A 7491-nucleotide genomic window follows, 5' to 3' on the forward strand; every position below is an offset into this window, starting at 1 on the left:
CCAACTCTCTGATGCATAACAAGTGATTGCGAAGACCTTGGCCTGTATCAGACGCACCTTAGTCTCCAGAGAGACACCATTGCTCTTCAGTACTGGAATTTCACATAATTTGCTTCCAAGTACTTGGACTCGCCAGGAAGGCGAGCCTGCAGTCGCTTGGGTCTTGGTTGTCTGAGGCCCACCTGCAGGCCCACTTGACAGTCTCAGCACTCTGGAGATCAAGGGGGGTGCACTGCACACCCGAGCCCTTACTTGGCTCGCTCACCCCCTGGCCCCACCAGCAGCTCGCTGAGGGAGGCAGGAAGTAGCCCGTCCACGTCTCAGATTCTGATTCACAAGTCGGTCATGCCAGTCATTCCTCCTACTTTTCTACTTAGGAAGAAATGGAGCGGTGCTACATAGATTAAAGCTCTGGTTAGTTACAACAAATCAAAAGTGCTCACTGCCAAGATGCAGGGGGGAACACTTCTAAGATAACACTTAGTTGGAGGTGGCTGTTAGGTGCCATCGAATCAGCTATGACTTACAGCCAACCTGTGAACAGCAGACCAGAACCTTCCCCTATCCTGTGCCACCCTCATCATGATCTCCTGTGGTAAAATTGCCTGTAGAGATGCAAATACCTTTTCCAGATCAGTTAGAGGCTTGTTCTCCTGTAAATAGCACTGGGACATTTTCATTCTTTGATCCTCTTGCTGGAAACCCACTCCTTTCAATACAGCTGATACTGCCAGAGATGGTGAAGAAGTTGTGTTTTCAAGTACAAGAAGAATTGTGTGCTGGAGGTTATTGTAAGGCTCTGCTCATTCTGTATCTTGGTTTATGACCAGGGCCTCTTTATTCTGTTGTTCGTGTCAACATCCTAAACCTGATGAAACAAAACATCGTCCATAAAAGCTCATCAGAAGAAGAAGTGTGAGAGCACAGGTGGTGAGTGAAATCAGGCCACAGAATTCTGCCTTGTTTTGCCATCTGGCATCCCTAACATCTTTCTCCTCCTCTCCTCTAAGACACGCTTGTTTATCCTGTCACTGCATCCATTCCTGCTAAGATAAGGCAGTGTGTGCTTTCCGGCCACCACCCCCTGGGGGCCCTGGCACTCCAAGCTCCCTCACGTGGAGAGTAGGTCCAGCGATGTGAGTGAGCGTCCTTGTTCCTGTGCACACCCATCAGAAGTCCAGTGAAGTAAAATCTGTTTTTGCAGGGAGAGCACCTCCTAGTTGGGGCAGTGACTCCTTGTGCATGGATTTGGTAAGAGACAGTGCCCCCTCTCCTCTGAGAGCTGAAGGAAAGAAAATCTCTCTTCTAGGGCACCCCCCCTGCCAGCAGTGAGCCGGCAGAAGTGGGCAGTGACCAGGAGCTGGGATGCTCTTCTTGGGACTGTGAACATAGAGCAGGTGACGCAGAAGTAAAGGGACGTGAGGCTCATGTTATGGTTGCTGTGGTGGTGTCCAGGGCTGCAGTCTCCAGGGATGGTAGTATCCGCTGGTGATAGTGATCCAGGGTGATAGAGCCTTGGGCAGATGCCCTCTTCCTGCCGTCGTCCCCACAGTGCTGCCCCGACTCCCATCCACCTTGAGATCTCACTTCTAGCTCCCCATCAATTAGTTGTTCTTTCAAAATTCCTTATCCTTTCATGAAGTAGTCTGAGTTGGCTGTACACACCCCACGACCGGTCAGATCCATTCCTAGGTGTTTACCCAACAGAAGCGCACGTGTGTGTGTGTGTGTGTGTGTGTGTGTGTGTGTGTGTGTGTGTCCACAGCAGCACTCTGCTTCCGAGCCCCAATCTGGAAGGCACCCAGGTGCCAGTGAGAATGGATTCCGAGCCTCCACAGCAGTGAGAACGCGTGACCTTCAGCTACACACCACCCGGTGGAGGATCCAAGCACTACAGAGGTGAGATGAAAGGCTCCATGTGGAGAAAGTGCTAAACCTCCTGTGCTGTTGGAAGTAGGGATATGGAAACCAGAAAGGAACACATAGAAAACTTCTGGGAGGTTCTGGAAGCTTCTGTTTCTAGATCTGGCTTCTGGTCACCTGAGTGGATTCAGTGGGTGGAAATTCATCACAATGCACACTTATGATTTGTGCACTTCTCTCTGTGTGTTACACTTCAATAAAATGTTGGCTACTGTGACAGACAACCCAGGACTCTTGTTGCTGTTTGACCTTTTTTTGCGCTTTGCACAATTTTTCACTCTTCTTTAGGTAAAGCATTATTAAAAAAAAAAAAAGCCAAACAACAAAACTCAGTACACTTAGACTTGCTACCATTAAGTCAATTTTAATTCATAGTGACCTGCCACTGGGTGTCCAAGGCAGCAAATCCCAAGAGGAATGGACTCCCCATCTACTCTCACAGCAGCTTGTGGATTCGAACCACTGAAGACATAACCTCGTGATTAGCAGCACAACACCCTATGGAATAAGCCACTAGGCTTTGTTATGTACCACTGAGCCAAAACCACAGCTGGCCCTCTAGCGGGTTTTCATAGGCTGTAAATCACACAGGAGAAGTTTGCCCATCTTGTTGCCTAGAAGCAGCTGGATTCAAACCACCTGCCTTTGGGTTGGCAGTGTGACTCCTTTCCCTCTAGGCCACCAGAGCTCCCTAAGACGACCAGCTTCCTAAGACCACCAGCTTCCAGCAGGGCCATTTAAGAGTGCTAGAAAGCATGGGGTCAGCATATGGAAGCCAGAATACTTTGCAGTGCTTCATCTGCTAAGTAAAGAGATTCCTGTGAGTAAGACATGGCCGTAAGTCAGGCATTCTGTTGGGATTTTCCACTGGGATCCACCTCTCTGAGAGGAGGTAGATGCTATCCTCTCAGTAAGTGCTGACCATCGAGGGTGAGTACACCAGCCTGCTAAGGTGTGGTGACATGTCTCGTAAGGGCTCCGAGACCGCACGAGCCTGCACATTCAGCTGGTCACAAACCTCCACCGCCGGGGAGCTCTATTGTTACGTGCTCTTGTGTCCACTATGACTCATGATGACCCTGTGAACAGCAGAACCTTGCCCTCTGCTGCACCATCCTCACCATCGCTGATAACGCTCAAGCCCACTGTCCAGTCACTGTGTCTGTCCATCTCACTGAGAGACCCTCTCTTCCTCTGACCCTCCACCTCTCCCACCAGGAGGTCTTTTCCAAGCACTGGTGCCTCCTGACAACATCCCCAAAGTATATGAGACGAGTTTCACCATCCTTGTCTCTAAGGCACACCCCAGTTGCATTTCTTCCAACACACATTTGTTTGTTCTTTTCTGGCAGTCCATGGGATGGTCAGTACTTTTCTCCCACAGCACAACTCAAAGGCATCAATTCTTTGGTCGTCCGTGTACCTCGTCCACCTGTCAGAGGCATGATTATAGAGTGCTCTCAAGTGCCATGCACTCAGGAAAGCAAGTAATTTTTCAATCCTGACAACTGTGCTGTGAGATGTCTTCTTCTGCACATGTGTGCACCTGTGGTCAGCATGTGTGAGTACTTAAGGAAATAGAGGTTCAAATTAAATAACTTGTCCAAGGCCAAGCCACCACACACCAAAAATCAAATGTGGTGCCATGATGTCGATTGATCCAGGGCCACCACAGTGGCCACCTCGTGTGTTGGGTAGAACTCTGCCAGTTCTCAGTGGGTTCTCAATGGCTGGGTTTTGAAAGTAGGTTGCCAGCCCTTTCTTCTGAGGTACCTCAGGGTGGATTCAAACCTCCAACCTTTCAGTTATGAGCCAGAGACATTAACTGTTTGCATTAACCACCCAAGGACTCCAGATGACCCTGAGAGGCTGGTTGTGTCAAATCAGTCCTTGGAACATCACCATCAATAGAAAAGGGACTTTTCCATTGTTTCCTAGGCATTTGACAGTTGGACAGTGAATAAGGATGGAAGAAGAAGAATCAGGGCCTTTGAACTGTCGTGTTGAGAAAGAGTACTGAATGTCCCATGGACGGCCAAAGAACAGGCAAGTCTGTCTTGGAGGAAATTAAGCCAGCGTGCTCCTTAGAGGCAAGGGTGGTGAAGCTCTGGCTCACGTGTTTTGGGACATGTTGTCATCCTGCTGGGAAAGGTGGAGGGACAGCGAAAGTGAGGAAGACCTCCAACAAGACAGACTGACATGGTGACAGAGCAGGTGGGGATGGAGCAGGACAGGGCATATGAGTCATAGTTGACTTGATGACTCCTTCCAGCACCAATCCCCCCTCCATTCTGCCTGGTCAACTCATTTAAGAGCGAAAAAGCCCTTATCATCTCTTCTGAACTCCACTTAAAAGAAAGAAAAAATAGGCAATTCACTGGAACCTTGAAGCACACTACTGAATTCCTGGCATTGTCCTGCTTGCTTGCTATTTAAAAGCCAAAACCCATCTGCGTGTGATAAATACACCTTAGCACTGTGTCATACTGCACAGCAGTTCAGTTTAATTGTGGTAATTAAGGCCAAATGGGGGCCACTTCTGGTCAGAAACAAAAGAACAGCTTCAAGAAGGAGGAAACAGTGTCCTGTGGAGCACAAAGAAGCTGCTTTGGGTTCCACACTCGGTGTGCGTTCCTTGGGATAAGGGACATTTGCGTCGCTGCTGGAACAGAGATCCTTATTGCTATGGTCAGATTGGTGCACGTCTTAATCACCTGCATTTTCTTTCCAAGTTGTTTTTTAAGATTCTGATCATTTTTTTTTACTCTTCTGTTACATTTTGTTGTGTTTTGCTTTCTATTTATTTCTACGTTGAAGTTAAATTGGAGTCCGTTCAGTTCGATTTTAAATGTGAGTCAGTCCCTGAGACAATGGAGGATGCCATTTTGTGGAGGATGTCATTTTCACGGTACCTGCTTTCTGATCCTGTAACTGGTTGGCCTTGCTGGCTTCTCACATTCAGAGGCACAGCTGAATAATCACCTCTCTCTTTAGTTGAGATAACATGTTGTTGTTAGTGTCCAGCATGGTGACAAGGATTCATACTGGCCCTAGGAACAATAGTTCAAAACCCTGCCCTCTCCTCCTGCTCCTCCTGGTAGGAGCGCAGTGTCCGGAGCAGACTGGGGGGAAAAGCCCGGGAGCCAGGTTCAGTGCCTTTTCCTCTGACCCCAACCTGTTCCCGAACACCCTATCCCCTTCCTCCATGCTCCTTCCTCTCCCTTCCCCTGCCTTCCCCCTTGTCCTGGGATCACTCTGTCTCACCCACACAATGGAAGACGACAGGCAGCCCCAGACTCCGGTCTTCCTCTCTGGTGCTGTCCCTCCACCCTTCCAAGCATGATGTCCCTCTCCAAGGACTGGTCCCTCCTGGCAACATGTCCAAAATATGTAGGAAACCTCTCCTGAGATATTACAGGAGTCCTCATTCTTCAGTGATTTAGTCAGATTGGACCCTGCAAAAGCTGTAAAATGATAACAGAGCATACAAGCAATGACCCATGTTGCTTTGTGGAATTTTATGAACACAGGGATGCAGCTGCTGCATTAGCGGCTATGAATGGGAGGGAAAAAATGGGAAAGGAGGTCAAAGTAAACTGGGCAACAACGCCAAGTAGCTAGGAAAAAAGATGCTTCCAATCACTTCCATGTATTTATTGGGGATCTGAGTCCAGAAATAACAATAGAAGATATCAAATCAGCTTTTGCCCCTTTTGGTAAAATAGCAGATGCCCGGGCAGTTAAAGACATGACTATGGTTTTGTATCTTTTTATAACAAACTAGATGCAGAGAACGCAATCGTGCACATGGGAGGCCAGTGGTTAGATGGCCAGCAGATCCGCACTAACTGGGCCACTCGGAAACCGCCTGCCCTTAAGAGCACGCAAGCAAACAACATGAAACAGTTATGATTTGGAGACACAGTAAAACCAGTCAAGGCCAAAAAACTGTACTGTCTACTGTGGGGAAAATGCTTCTGGGTTAACAAATCAGGTTATGAGACAGACATGCTCACCATCTGGACAAGTTATGGAAATAAGAGTTTTTCCAGAGAAGGGCTATTCATTGGTCAGATTTTCTACCCCTGAAAGTGCAGCCCACACTATCGTGTCGATGAACGGTACCACGGTAGAAGGACATGTTAAATGCTGTTGGGGTAAAGAATCCCCTTATATAACTAAAAATTTTCATCAGGTCGACTATAGCCAGTGGGGCTGGTGGAGCCAAGTTTATGGAAACCACAACAGTATGGACAGTATATGGCAAATGGGTAGCAAGTGCCGCCATATGGGATATACAGACAGCCGTGGAATCAGCCAGGCTTCAGAGGAATCAATCACCTTCTCCTGCCTGGATGGGTGGATTTGGTGCTCAGCCTCCCCAGGGACAGGCTCCTCCCCCTGTAACACCTCCTCCTAACCATGCTGGATGTGAGATGACAAGATACCAAACACAGTGAGCTGAGACTCGGAGCAAAGGTGTAACTCACAAGAGGCTTCAGTTCCTTGTGACACTCTGAAGACATGGAAGTAGACACCAGGAAAGAGGAAAATATTTAAGAATTGAAATTTTGGAACCTTTAGCACAGCTTTGCTTTGGTGTTTGACACATGTCTTCTAGTTCTGCCTTTTTAAGTTTTTGTTCATGATGGATATGAACATGATTTTTCTTTGTGTACAAAAACTAAAATAAAGTCAATAAAGAAAGAAAAAAAACAAACCAAACAACAAAAACCCAACCCTGCCCTGTCTCGCGTCTCTGCCAAGCCCATTGCTGCCATCTCTAAATCAGTTCACCTCGTTGGGGTTCTCCCTCTCTTTCTCTGACTCTGCACCTTTCCCAGTCTGACGTCCTTTTCCAAGGACTGGTTGGTCCCTCCTGACAACATGCCCAGAGTCTGTGAGAAGAAGCATCAGCATCCTCGCCTCCAAAGGAGCATTTTCTCTTAGGTTTCTTTGTTCTTTTGACAGTCGGGATAACCAGTACTCTTCACCAACACCATGACTCAAAGACATTGCTTTTCCTTCTGTCATCCTTAGCCATTGTCCAGTTTTCAGATACATTAACAAGTAATCAAAAAGGCCATGGCCTGGGTCAGGTGCACCTTAGTATTTAAACGGATATAGTTACTCCTTAGCACTTTGGCGAGGTCCTTGACTGCAGATTTTTCCAACAGAGCACAACTTTGATCTCTTGTCTGCTGATACTTAGAGTGTTTATTGTGGACCCAAGCAGAAAAAAAAAATCATTGACGTTTCAATATTTTCTCTGTCTATTATGATATTGCCTATTGGCCCTGTGGTGAGAATTTTTTTATATTGGTTCTTAAAAAGTTTAAATACATTGTTTTTCACACCAGATCTTTCCAGAGGTGAGGATTTTTGTTTATTTGGTGTTGAGAAGGCTGTAGTGTTTGGCCTTCTGTAGGTAAAGAAACAAGAATTACAATTTTGGCAGGTATTATGGATTGGTCCCTGGAATAGATGGTATACCAATTGACATATTTCAGCTAACAGATGCTGCCCTGGATGTGCTCACCAAGTTGTGTCAAGAAATCTGGAGAACAA

The 7491-nt window shown here is 47.1% G+C and overlaps 1 pseudogene; it reads left to right on the forward strand.

Annotated features, from left to right (window-relative positions):
* Nucleotides 1-5194: 5194 nt before the first annotated feature.
* On the forward strand, nt 5195-6383 carry LOC102846850 (annotated as a pseudogene).
* The last annotated feature ends 1108 nt before the right edge of the window (nt 6384-7491 follow it).

The sequence above is a fragment of the Elephantulus edwardii genome, unplaced genomic scaffold (genome assembly GCF_000299155.1).
Source record: "Elephantulus edwardii isolate Elephantulus edwardi_28Jun2011 unplaced genomic scaffold, EleEdw1.0 scaffold00166, whole genome shotgun sequence".
In the NCBI taxonomy this organism is placed as follows: domain Eukaryota; kingdom Metazoa; phylum Chordata; class Mammalia; order Macroscelidea; family Macroscelididae; genus Elephantulus; species Elephantulus edwardii.